The following is a 13,964-nucleotide window of genomic DNA, read 5'->3' as shown; positions in this document are numbered from 1 at the left end:
TAATAAATGGAGCATGGGCTTTGGAGTCAGGCAGGGTTGGGTTTGAATCCTGCCTCCTTCATTTACCAGTTGTGTGATCACAAGTAAATTGGTTCTCTCTGAACTCAGTTTCCTGCCCTAAGGACTCCCTCCAGGCTGCCACTGACCTGTTCGTCAATATTCCTCACGTAGCAACTCCAAACCCGCCAGGTTAAGTAGTTAGCACTCCATCTGTCTTTCTTCATTTTGTTCTCTAGGGTATCATGAAAAATGTAACCAAACGCCTTGCTGCAGGCAAACTGCGCTGTCCAGTAGCCCTTTCCACAAAAAAAGAAAAGAAAGAACAGAGTCCCTGCCTCCTTGAGGGACGTACTTGCGGAAACGCAAAGTGGAAGCCATTCATCATCTCCCTCACTTTGCCTCTTCTGTGTTTTCTGTTCCCCACTCCTTGTCCTCTTTTCCAGTCTGTTGAGTTTCCTTTTGTTGTGTCTCTTAAATAGGCTGCTGTCACATTAGCTATCGGCCCCCTGTTCTCCCTCCACCCTGTGCTGCCTGCTTGATGGAGCAAAGACTCCTGTGTGTTGAAGTCTTCTGACGCACATGCTTTCTGAGGGTCATTTCTCCATTCAGATTTCGTCAATGTCATGTTGTCACGCTACCTCCCAGATCCACTCAAGACTCTCTTGTTGTCATTTCAGGCCTCCAGCAATCTCTCCCCAACTCGTCTCTCTAAATTGGCTTCAGAATACCACCGACCCCACGCAAAGGTGCTTTAGTAAATGGCTTCTCATCATCCTCTCAGCACGTCATCTGCATCCTTGCTTCTGTACTGGTCCTCCTTCTGCCGTCTAACTCAGGCTGCTATGTACCGTTGAGCAGGTTGTCCACTGTATAAGGGCCCCTGGCTGGGGCTTCTGTGGCAACTGAAATCCATCTGGTATTCTCCTAATCAAGCTGCCAGTCCTGGTGTGCAGCTGTATCTGCTGAAAGTTCAGGGCACACTTTTCAAATGTAAATAAAAGCACCTGGTCTAACTTCAACTGCTCCTTCAAGGCCTTACTCAGGGACCGGCCGGTCAGCCCCTGTGCTCTCGCTCTCTCTTACTCTTCTGGGGTCCTCAGTGCATTTACCCCTTGCTTGCTACAGCCACCACGCCAAGTGAGGTGGGAAAGCACATGGGCTTTGGAGTCAGACTGCCAGAGTTCAAATCCCGGGGCTACCACTGGCTGTCTGGGTGACCCTGAGTGAGTTATTTAGTTTCTCTGAGCCTCAGTTTCCTCATATTTAAAGCAGGAATGATAATAGGGCCTGCCTTATAGTGTTCTTGGGAAAAACGTGAACTATCCACCCAAACCATGTAGCGTGGAGCCCGGCACATCGTAGGTGTACTTCGTCGTTGCCGGCCATTGTGGCTTTCCATATACTCCTCGATTATTGAGACATGTTGTGGCTCAAGGGACGTATGAATGAGAAAATGTACACCTCACTAAGTGGGGGTTCCAGATAAAACACAGAGCACTCAGTTCAATTTGAATTTCAGAGAAACAACAAATAGTTTCTAGCATAAGTATATCCCCAATGTTTACCTTCTCCGTGGGACTCTCAAAGAGGTAGACTGGCTCATTGTCAAGAAGGATAGCAAAGGATCATTTGATCTTTCTACCCTCTTGTCCCGACTCTCCCCGCAGCCCCTGCACCTCACACAATGCCTGTCCCATGAGATCTTTACAAGAAAATTGGAGAGTGGGTTATCCTGTGGGGTGAGAACTGGGGTCCTGGCAGGGAGCCTTAGGATGTCCTTGTGAAGGTCACCGTTTGTGTGTAGAAGTCTGTATTTTCTCATTCATACATCCTGTGAGCCACAAAACGTCATACTTCCTACTTTCTCATCTTTCTGGTGTTATTTGCTACTTTTCATATTGTGCCTTTACCATTATGCATTCTGGAATACTACGTGTTTCGAGAAGTGGGTTTTACATGCTGGAATTTCTGTTTTCGTAAGTGAATTATTTTGTAATCTGTATTTGTGGTAAAGCTGGAATCCTCTAAGCCTTCTTCCACAGTCTGATAATTCTCTTGTGATTATGCTGGCATTTCACATCGTTATTTTCAGATTCACTATCTGCTTTCTCGTATCTATAAGTTGTCAAAATTTTCCATGCTTGGCATTTGCACCAAGGTAAAAAAAAAATTCCTGGGCATCAGCCCCAGTAACGATTAGTAGTCCCATCATGCAGTCACCAGGCTGACATTTACTTGCATCACTGTGTATCTGGTCCCGATGACAAATAATCCTTGAATGGGTGGCTGGTACCTCAGCCTTTCTTTATATGATTTGTGCCTTCCTAGAGCCTTGTCTCGTCCCAGAATCATCACAGAGGAAGTCACTAAACCACCAACAGTACCAAACGTGGTTCTGTGTTGTCATGAACTTCTCTTTTTTATAGTCTTTTATTTCGAATCCTCCATTGCTGACTCCTTGCCCAGATTCTTTCTTCTCTCTCTTAACTCTGTCTGCGAGCCCAAGAAGGGCAATTTCTCCTTGGGCTCGTCTTCAGATTCCCTGCTGCCTGACCTCACTGGGCTCTCTCTCTTCTTATTTCTCAGGAGTCTCTCCTAGACTTCAAGCATTCACTCAACAAGCATTTTCTAGGCCCCACTTTGTGCCTGGGATTGTGCTCAGCATAGAGATGCAGAGGTGACTAGGGAGCTCCTGATGGCCTTAGGTGGCTTCCAGTCTTGTAGGACACACAGACCAGTTGACCAAACAAGTGAGAGCAAGTGTGATAATGTTGTCAAAGTGGCTGAGGAGCCCAAAGGAGTCCAGCCCAGGATGGGTACAGGCACAGGAGGGACCAAGGCATGCTTCCCAAATGAGGTGACGATTGAACTGAGCCTTGTGGACAGGCAGAGGGCACATACATGACAGACAGAGTCGTACGTGCAAATAGGAGCTAGGGAGCCTAGCTGGTTCATTGTGGCCATTGCGGACTGGCCAGATGGGGTTGGTATTTCAGGGTGCAGTGGGTAGGACGTGGAGGGCCTGCCAGAGCATTCCAAGAATGGTGGGCTTTATCCCAAGGGCTATAGTGATTCACTAAACATTTTGATAACATTTGCTTTAGGAAGTGTTTACTCTGGTGGCAGAACAAAGGCTCAGCGGGCATGGTCAACTGGAGATGGAGAAACTCTTTGCAGGAGTCTTGGTCAGAAATGATAAGGGCCTGAAATATGACAGTGAGAGGCCATGCTCTTTCTCTTGGAGCTGGGCCTTTGCACATGCCATAGTAAGTGCTTTACACGTATTATCTCACTCAGCAATTGCAAGAAACTAAGGAGTAAGAACTACTATTATATCCATATAAGGATATAGAGGAATAAGGAAATAAGGAAACAGAGGCTCAAAAAGGTTAAATAATTGCCCAGGTTCACATGTATCAAAATCTCTAACATTGTCCTTTGTCTTAACTCAAGAGAATCACTGTAACTTTCTGACCAATTAGGAGTGGCTAAAAGGCAGAGAAGAACCTAGAACAGCACTGTTCTATAGAAATGTAATGCAAGCCACGTATGTAATTTAAAATATTCTAGCACATTAAAAAGTAAAAGGAAATTATTTTCAATAATTTGTCTTATTTAACCCAATATATCCAAAATATTCTCATTTCAACATGAAATGGTATAAAATAGCAAAGTTATTCTGTGTTTTTTTCCTAACCTAAGTCTGGTGTGTATTTTATACTCACAGTGCACCTGCATTTGGACCAGCCATATCTGAAGTACTTTGTAGCTCATGTGGCTGGTGGCTGCCAATATTGGTCAGCATGGGTTTAGAATGACTTTCATTTTCTGCCATGAGCAATATGGCAGATGGCGATAACATTTTTGGAGGTAAGAGAATATAGGAAGAAAAGATCATTTGGAAGGAGTTTAAAATGTGAAACCTCTAGGTAGAGATTCGCAGTCAGGGGTTGAAGCTGTAGGTGTGGATCTCAGCAAAGAGGGCTGAGTGAACCCACAAAGTTGGGAGCTATTCTCATCTAGATGGTTGTTAAAACCCCAGGTAAGAAGAAATCACACGGGGAGATTATGTAGAAGGATTGAGCCTTTGGAAACAGCAGGAAGGCATGGATGCCTTGTGCAGGTGAAGGAGGTCGCTGGAAGCAGCAGGTGGGGTATCTCCCCTCGATCGGGAGGGGAGGAGGACAAGGTGAGTGTGGATGTGGAGGGTAAGTCTGTAGGTAAAGGGTGTGGGGAGGGGCAGGCAGTAGCCCTCTAACCCGATGTTGGTCGGGTTCTCCTGGCTCATTTTACTTCTTTCTTCTCTTCTATAGAGAAATGAACCCTAGCTTTTATATCTGACTGCTCACAAAATCTGTAAGTGAAAAGGGGAGGAAGAGGTAAACAAAATATAAATACTTGTCCAGCCGGGGACCAAAACCAAGATTAGCATTCATTTCTCCTAATTGCCTCCCCATTCTCTTTCTCTCTCTCATTGAACTTTTTATTTTGAAATAATTATAGACTCACAGGAAATTGCAAAAATAGTACAGAGAGTTCCCCTGTATTCTTCATCCTGCTTCCTCCAAGAGTGATAAAGATATCACTGTAGTGTAGTATCAGAACCAGGAAACTGACATTGGTACAGTACTATTAACTGGACTTCTATCTTCTCTTTTATCACTTCCTCCGAAGAAGTACTCTGAATACAGAGTCAACATGATGTAAGATGTAATGTCCCAACTAGGTCAGGAGTTTTGTGTGTGTTCAAGAGGTGTTCATCCCTGTAACTAAATGACGTGCATCAGACATTGCACCAAGTGCCACCTAAGCGCTCAGGTCAAAAATACTTTCTCACAGCCATTTGTCATTTGCACCAACATTATGCAGTTAGACCAGGCTCTTTTCTGTCTGTTTGGCGATTGTATCATTACAGAGAACAGCAAAGAAAAATAGACTGCTGCGTTGTTCCCATCAGCATCTATAACAAGGAATGTGTGGCTCAGAAGAAACAACATGCCTAAGGTTGCACTGCTATATGACCTCGGTCTCATTGACTGCAGAACTCAGGCTCAAGTTTATGACATCGCACTATCTCTTGGCAGATGGCAATATCATGGCCTCATCTAAACAGCAGAAAACCGATGGATTAGAAGGGAGTCAGCATTCAGATAAGTGACTCATCCAACTTTCAAGCAGGGAGGATTTCAGATGAACCCGCAGAACCTAATGCAATAGGTTCTTCAATAAATGCTAAGCGGTTAATTGAACCAACTCACAAAACCAACAGATCCAGAGGAGATAGGCACCTTCCTCAAAAGCAGACTCAAAGACAGAGCCAAGAATCTCTTTGCTTCAAACCAATGAGAGAAAATGAAGCCAACTTGAACGGAACAGTGGCTGTCCATCAACCAAGTTTCTGCCAGTGAGAATAACCCATTTATACACAGAGTGAGAGAGTTCCTCTGTATTTTCACTGTAAGTGGTAATTTGTTAACGGGTAAATATGGAATGACTGTAGTTCTCCCTTGGAGATAAATGAGCTCACGTTCTCAAAAAATAATACATCTGGCAAGAAGCAGAAGTCAGAAAAAAAGAAATATTTCCTCCATTAAGATCTGGAAAGCAAAAGGAAATAGATATTTCTGGTAGCTGACTGAAGAGTTTGGCCTTGACAATTCCTGAGCAGGGGAAAAAGGAAAAATTTAGCAGGAATAGTTTGAATAAGGGTGGTCAGATGCCTAAAGGCTGAGTGAGCTCTATAAAATGCCATTTCTCCTACATGGGTTCCTTATTTATTTTGTGCATCTACACTTTCCCTTTTATCACCAAATATGATATGTATGCTACCAGTAATAAAAGAGTTGCTGTCAAATTCAAGAAGACAGGCTGAGAGCAATTTGCAGTTGTGAAGACAAACTGAAGGGGACAGGACAGAGGGAAGAGGGGTCCTTACTCCGCTGGAGCCATTGGAAAGGGTTTTCAGCCTTCAAGTGCCAAGACAGCAGCAAACACTTGATGAAGGCTGAGGAAATCGCTGAAATCAATTCAGTCCTGTAAATGCTGTTATCAAACAGTCAAGGGTGAGGGGGGAAAGTCCCGGGTTTGACTGCTCTGCACTGACCAGAGTTGAAATCCAGCCGAGAGATCAGTTTTGCAATTGACCTGCCACTTAATGATGCAGTTTGGCCATTGGTACCAGACCCCAGCCATTGGTCTGCAGGTGAACAGCCCGTGTTTTGAAATCTGTGCAGATGCTTACATAGACCCTGCTTTCCAGTCAGACAACAAGATCACCACCAGATGTGACTTCAATGTGCTTCCCTTTTTAGCTATGTAAATGTGAGACATTCCTCCTGCATCTAGTCCACTGCTGGGGACTATTTTTATCAGGGTCTTTTCCACCCGAGCTCCAAGACACATCACAGATATCCCCACAAAAGTTCCAAGAGTCAACAATGAAATAAACCCAATGCCAATGGACTCGCACACCCAGGCAGGCAGAGAGGGTCACAGCAACTGTTCCCGAGATCACTCGGAGCTGCAGATAAGCTGGGTGGGGGTAGCACAGCCGGCTGATAGGGCAGAACTAAAATGTGATCAACGGCATCTGGTTTCCCCTCCCTCTGCAGTGTTCACAGAAGTGATTGTGAAAAAAGGGAAGAAGTGAGGAGGAAAAATAAGGAGAGACAGGGCCCCTTCTGGGAAAAGAAATCTAATCCTGAATTCTCAATTGCCCATTCAACCCCAGAAGCCGGTGACCGCTTCCACTGAGCACCAGGTGACAGACAGGCCAAGTTTCCTCCAGGCTGGAGCCAGTCAAGGGTGGCAGCTTCTGCCTCAGTCTTTCTGCTCTCTCCCTTCCCCATTCCAATCACGATAAACATATTTATACTCACTTGATTATGTCAGCCAGACAATGCTCCCCTAATTGGCAGTGATCAGGGTTCCAGAACCTGCTGTCTCTCTCTATCAGACAAAGCGATAAGGAGCCGCTAATGCAGTCCCCGTTAACAATTTCCAGTGGAATAAAAAACAATCCCCTGACTCGTGCATGGCAATGAATTTTCCTAACAGCTCCTAAAGCCAACCCTTGAGGAACTCAGGCTTATACGAATCTTCCCAGCATAGCATGCTTTTATAAATCTTCCCCACCCCCAGCTCGAGTGCATTAAAAAAAAAAAACAAAACCATAGCTACTTCCTTCTGCTCAAGGTTCTTTTGTTCTTTAGCGTTTTTTTCTTTTTTCTTTTTTTTCTTTTATAGGGCTTATGGAGCTAACTGTCATTTTTGGTTCTCAGTTCTTTGCAAATTTCAGGGACATCTGGCACACAGTTGACTGCTTTTGCTAGCTCTGGTGTTTGTAGATGTACACAGTCTCTGCCACATGTGCATGTGAACACGCCCTATGTGTAACTTATGCATGTATAATTTGGAGCTTGAGTGCATTGGTATCTTTTGATATGTAAGTGTGAATACCACAATACTGATCATAAGTAGTTGCTCAATAAATATTTACTAACTGAATGAATGCACCAAGAAGGCAAATGCCATTCATTCATTCATCCGACATTTGAATGCCTCATATGAGCCAGGCACTGGGCTAGATGCTGGGTGTTCAGTGATGCGTACTCATGGTCCCTGCCCTCAGGGAGCTCACAGCTGAAGGGCGGGAGACAGGCACACAACAGGCAATTATAAGACATCTAGGAAACACGGGGATAGAGCCCTGGGTGGGGTAGCACAGAGCTGCAGGGAGGGAGACCTTATCCACCGAGGGGAGGAGCTGAGGCCATGGGGGTCTCCTAAAGATGGCGAGGCCTAAGCTGGGGTGGTAAAGGGTTCTGGACAGAGAGGCCAGCAAGATCGATGGCAGGACCCTAGAAACAACAGGTGTGGGTGGAGGACTAGAAGCTGGAGGGTGTTGAGAGAGGGCATCGAGGCAGAGAGCTGCAAGAATGAAGAGGGGGCTCAGGCAGGGACTGGATCTAGGTGGGGGTTCTGGGAGGAGTCGAGGAAAGGAGTTCCAACTCTCTCAGTTAGGGCCCCGATTCTTCTGGATTTTGCCAGAATGTGCTCACACCCATCTCAAAGAAGAATTTAGACCAGCTTCGAGGCTTTGCTGGCGTGCAGAAGGGAGAGCTGGTCATGCCCTGACCCTGACATTGACAGACAAGCTGCGTGAAACTGAGCAAGGGCCAGCCTCTGGATGGGTAAACTGAGGCGTGGGCTTTGTGGGCTCTGAGATTCCTACCAGGTTTTATATTCTGAGGTGCCTAGACTCTGTGAGGTTTGCAGATGGACCACACCTGGGCCTGTCACATACAAACCGTGGGGATTTTAAAGGAACGAGGCTACTTCCGAGCAGCATGCAGCGTCACAGCATCACTGTCCTGCAGGACGGAGACAGCTAGGCACACTGAATGCAGTTTCATAGAAGCCCCTCAGAGGCATTCACAGGAATGTACTGCCTGATGGAGATGTCCTACTGGGTCCCCAGCCGGGTCATGGCCTCATTATCTCAGTTCTGAAGACCTCCGATTAAATTCATAGCATGAATCTCTGTTTGATTTAGTTTCTGTAAAGCATTGCTTGGCTCACATCTTTTCTGCTCAAAACCTCTCAACGATTCCACTTTACTTATAGAATCAAGCCCCAAATTCTGAGAGTGGCATTCAAGTCCCTAACTTACCAGCTGCAGCCTCCACCTCAGCCAGGTGGGACCCCTAGCAGTGGCGTCCATGACTGTCCATGACCGCTCTGCCCCATCTCACTCCAGCCCCCACCACAGGTCCACCTCAGATTTGAGTCCGTCTCCTCTAGGAACACAGTCTTTCTCTGACCCTGTCCTTTCCATTACCCTGTCCTTTTCAGAATCCTGTATAGCGCTTACTGGCCATGTCGTTCACTAGCATCTATTAATTTTACTTTGCGGTTTCTGTCTTGAAGCCCCAGCTAATTTGTAAGCCCCAAGTCTCATTCCTCTTTGTAGCGTATGGACCAAGTGTGGGATCCAGCTCACAGAAAATGCTTGCCGAAGATGGGTTTCCTACACTGCAGCCTCTATGAGACGACTGAGTAAAACCCACGGGAAGTATGATTACTATCACTGTTATCATAGTGCTGTGGGTTGAAGTTTTTTCCCTCGTCTTGGAAAAAAAAGGACCCTCTGAGAGACTGGTTTGGTGTACCCCTTTTGGTGTAATGAGACTGTGGACTATTTCTCCTACGATTCATAAACAGTATTTTACATGCGTTACTTAGGAACTTAAAGTTCATCCAGGAATGAGCTATTTCACAGATCGAAAGGAGCATATGTGCAATCCACCGGGAGGAATAATCACTCTGCTAAATTTAAAGGGGAAAATGATTAAACACTCCAGCCTGAAAGTAGAAATGGTTTAACATCACCTGATCAGAGAGGAGCATGGGAGACTTAATTTCTGGCCCCGAGATTTCTGGTTTTATTGTCCATGTTCCGCTGAACAACACACAGGGTTTTTCACAAAAGAGAAACTGGCATTAAGTCAATAAGAAAGATCCCCATTTCCTTACTGAACCAACAGCATTTAAGGAAGCTGAGCTCTGCCCATATGTCCCGCTGTGCAGAATTTGTAACTGGGCAGTTAAAGCCACCATCTAGGCTGGCAGCTGTGATTTTCCCAGAAGTAGAGCTTCAAGAGGAAAAATAGCTTTTAAACATCAGTTCCATCTTTGCAAATTGGATCTGTTCATGAAAAATTGTTCTATATCCAGGTTTTTTTCTTTTCTTTCCTCATTAGTAAAGGATGTGATTATTTCTTTCTCACCTGAGTGGAAATTCATTCATTGACTCAACAAACATTTACTGAGCACCTACCATGAGGCAGACACTGTTCTAGGTGCTGGGCTGCAGATGTGAACACAAGAGGCAAAGTCCTTGGCCTCATGGAGCTTGTCTTCCAGCAGGGGAGACAGATAATTAAATAAGCAAACAAATAAGTAGGTACCTATCATGTCAGGCACAGATAACTGAAAAAATGCTAACATCTTATTGTATCTGGGAAAATTAATTTCCAGAAAATGAAAAATTAAGACTCTTCCATGAATACTATCTTAGCTCATGCAAGTCACATATATTAAGGGGTATTTTTAAAAAGGTTAACTATCAGGGAATATATTCACTGCTCTTTGCACATGACATTGACATTCCCTACTGACCTTCAACAAGACTTCGAGAAGCATTTCTAGGACAAGGATTTGCGCCAACTTGTATTTGCTCCATTATGGTACTGTATGGCCCTGTGGCCCTCACAGTGGTCCACACTGGAAACCTGGAATTCCTTCTGGACTCCTCCCTCTCTTTTCTTCGTATTTCCCAAATCTGGCACCCCTCCCTACTGGGTCTCTAAACCCTACCCTTTAAATATGCCTAAAATTGACTCCCTCTTTCCTTCACCCTCTCCTCAGTGCAGGCTTTATAATCTGTCCACTACTCAGCCACCTGTTTTTCCTCTCTGACTCTAGGCTCAGATGCCTCCAGTCTCCCCTTTTCATGGCTCCTAGGGTGACTCGTGTAAATCACCCCTCTCTCCCCGGCTCCCCAGGCCTGCAGGACGGAGCTCAGGCTTCTTGGGCTGATTGCTGCGGGCCTGGCCCCAGCTGACCCAGGCAGCCTTGTGTCTCAGCATTCTTCCTAGATCCTGGCCCCTGTCACACCAGCACCATGGAAACTAACGGTTTCTTCTTCCTTGAATACTCTCCTCTTTTCCTGTCAATCCTTGCCATCCTTTAATATAGCTCCAAAGTCTCCTCCTCCGCGCAGCCCTCTTAGACCCACCAAGGTGCTGAATTCTCCCTCCCTTCTCCCCAAGGTTATCCCGGCACTGGCTCACTTCAAGGACAGCATCTCATGCAAGACTTTTGCCATACTTCTTTTACTTCTGTGTCTTCCCTCCCAAGCTGTAAGCTCGTCCAAGCAGGAAGTGTCTTATTTGTAATCTTAGAGCAGAGCACAGCGTCTGGTACATAGTAGGCCCTCAATAAATATTTGATGAATGAGTGAATGACCTATGGTCTCATCTGATTTGGCTTGTGCTGAACTATGCATTTGAGAGTTAGGTGACTGGCAGTATAACAGAATGAAGCCAACTGACACATGTGGTAAAGGACTTAACTTTGATCTTATGAACAATGGTTTTAAACATTTGAGCTAATGGACTGCAGATGATAAGGGATTTCAAAACTAAATTTTCCTAGACAATATTTCTGTGTGTACTAAATCTGGAGATGGTTGAGAAGTTCAAATAAATGATTAAGGCATGTAAAACAGAACAATTAAGTAATCTGGATCATTTACTGCAGAACAGAAGCTTGAAGAGACAATAATGGTTTTTAATGAAAGGAAAGATTACACTCCAAGGATGGCTAAACATCTTCCTTCTGCAGGTACACAAAAGAAGAAGAAGTAAGATTAAAGTGCTACAAAGATTCAAGTCAAAAACAAAACAGAACTTAATAGCTTCCTGTTGGGACATGTGAGCCCACTTCAAGTTACTGTTACAAATAACTCACATGTGTTGAGGGCTTACTCTGAACCAGGCCTTGTTCTAAGTGCTTTACCACGTATTATTTCACTTGGTCTTCATAGCAAACCCATGTGGGTTCATTTTAGTTACGTTATTCCCATTTTACAGGTGAGGAGATGGAGGCATGGGATGGAGAGAAATTTACCTGGGCTGCAAGCTGGGAGATGGGAGAGCTGAAATTCCAGTCCGGGCTGTCTGGCTTCTGAGACTTAGCCCTCACCTACTCTGCTTACTGCCTTAGTAGGGCTGATATGGACACCAGCCCTGCACCTGAGAATGGAGGCCTAAATTTAAGCTCACAAATGCTCAATAAGCGCATTTGACCAGTTTAAATTTAAACAAGAGGGGGAGGGTAGAGCTCAGTGGTAGAGTGCATGCCCAGCATGCACAAGGTCCTGTGTTGAATCCCCAGTACCTCCATTAAAAAAAAAAAGCCTAATTACCTCCTTCCCGCAAATAAACAAATAAATAAAAATAAATAATAATTTAAAAAATAAATTTAAACAATAAAATTCTTGAAAACATTAATTGTCCTTCATTGAGAGGACAACTGTCTTGTGGGCATAATTACACTATTGTGTGTGTGTGTGTGTGTGTGTGTGTGTCTATGGAAGTTAGAGTACCCATTTTTCTTTATTCTGGTGAGTTGGCCTACCAGCTCTTGTCCTTCTAATGAGACTGTAAGCTGTCTTGTTTTGTTTCCAGCAGTCAGCACCCATAGTTTAAGCATACACATGGGTGCATATGTTTACAAGACCTGACATAAGTCGAGTCACATTTAGGTACGATGATTTTACTTTCAGAGTGATGGAATTTACTCTTGGGGCTAAAAAGCCCCCACCTTCCTCCCTGTTTTATTTTTCCAAGGCGACCTTGTTTAGCCTGCCTTGGGGACGTAAGCGGTGGGGTCACCGTCAGCACAGAAAAGGGGTGGCTTGCTGAGCAACTGTCTGTGCAGAAGGGAGTCAACACTCATCGGATCTGCGAAGGAGCGTGATCGAGCCCCGAGCTGCATGCGGGCTGCAGGAGCCTGGAGGCTGGTTCAGAAAACTGGGGTGGCCTGCAGGAGCCCTATGAAAAGGGTGTGAATGAGTCACTAGACTTTTCAAATTGACTGAGATGGCTTCGGTTGATTTTCTTCGAATTTAGATGTGTTATCAGGGTTCATATCTTGGGCATAACGGGAAGATGAGTGAACATTATCTTGCTAGAGCCCCACCTTCGATCTTCGGCAGGGCTGTGATAAGATTTGGGGCAAGATGTGACTCAGCAAGAGTGCTCTGGCCAGCGTGCGTGGCATGTGCCAGACTCGCACTTCGGGGCCTCACGGGGCACCTCTCAGTGTTCTGAGCTGGGAGGAAACCCAGTGCGACAGGCGCGAGTGTTTTCTGTCATCTGCACCCGTCGGCCTGAGTGGATATTTACCATTTTAGGGCATCAGGAGGCACTGCTGACTTGCCCCACTTTGACTTCATGGTCTGGGAAAAGCATTTGCTTTCTAACATCGGGGCCACCACAGTAACCAGAGAAACGGTGGCTGTCCTGGCCAAGCGTTTGAGTTCTGGAAGCTCACCTAACCTGTCTGGCTTCAGTTTCCTCATCTTCAAAATGGATCTAACCATGGACCCTACCCCTTGGGGAGGGCTAAATAGACTAATACATGTCAAGGGCTCAGAGAAGTTCCTGGTATTTCATTAGCACTAAATTAATTAAGCTAATATTAATTAAAATTTATATTAATGCACACGTTTTGTCCATACAACTTCATATTTGGCAGAGGACTGACTCCATCACTTGCAAAAAATAGGTGCTTGGTAAATATTTGTTAAATGTTGAAGGAAATAGAAGAATGGATTCAGGGCATACATGGGTGATACCCTGTTCTGACTGCTCAGTGCCCTGTAATTCAGGGACGGGCCGGCAAAACTGGATGTTAAGATTTAATATCTCCCATAGAGAAACACCTATATACAAAAGCGAAGTGCTCTGCGATCACACATCCCTGCAGACAAGAAGGGAGAGAGGACAGCTGTGTGTGAAGCTCACAGAGGCAGTGGCTGGAAGAACAGGGCTGGGACTATCACGCTTGAAGAACAGGTCCCCTGACTAAACCAAATCAACCGAAATCTCTAATTTAACTTAACAAATGTTAGAACTACAAAATATATGTTATTTCTGAGTCTACAAAAATAAATGAATATGAAAAACAGAAGTCAAATCTCTGACCGATGTTTACATTCTGCTGACTTTCTAACAATGACAGCTTCAACTTGAATCACTTAATTTAAAAACAGAAAATGAACACTATCATGTTTTAGGAGCTGGTACAGTATGACAAAAGTACCTTAATATTAGGTTGAATCATATGAAATGGCCACTTTTGGTTAAAAAATGGTCAGGCATTGTCCATTTCATACA

General features: G+C 44.9%; 1 protein-coding gene across 3 annotated transcripts in view; it reads right to left on the bottom strand.

Moving 5' to 3' along the window:
* Positions 1–13,964, bottom strand: part of GRAP2 (GRB2 related adaptor protein 2) — a 65,746-nt gene that overhangs the window by 30,602 nt on the left and 21,180 nt on the right. The window contains exon 1 of one of the 3 annotated variants that reach the window (XM_031671763.2): positions 6,879–6,951. The exons of the other annotated variants lie outside the window; for them this stretch is intronic. The gene's annotated coding sequence lies outside the window, so the exon portion shown is untranslated. Of the gene's footprint in view, positions 1–6,878; positions 6,952–13,964 lie in introns of those variants that run through there. 3 annotated transcript variants of the gene reach the window in all.

This window comes from Vicugna pacos, chromosome 12 (genome assembly GCF_048564905.1).
Source record: "Vicugna pacos chromosome 12, VicPac4, whole genome shotgun sequence".
Classification (NCBI taxonomy): domain Eukaryota; kingdom Metazoa; phylum Chordata; class Mammalia; order Artiodactyla; family Camelidae; genus Vicugna; species Vicugna pacos.
This window is presented reverse-complemented; position numbering and strand designations above follow the sequence as displayed.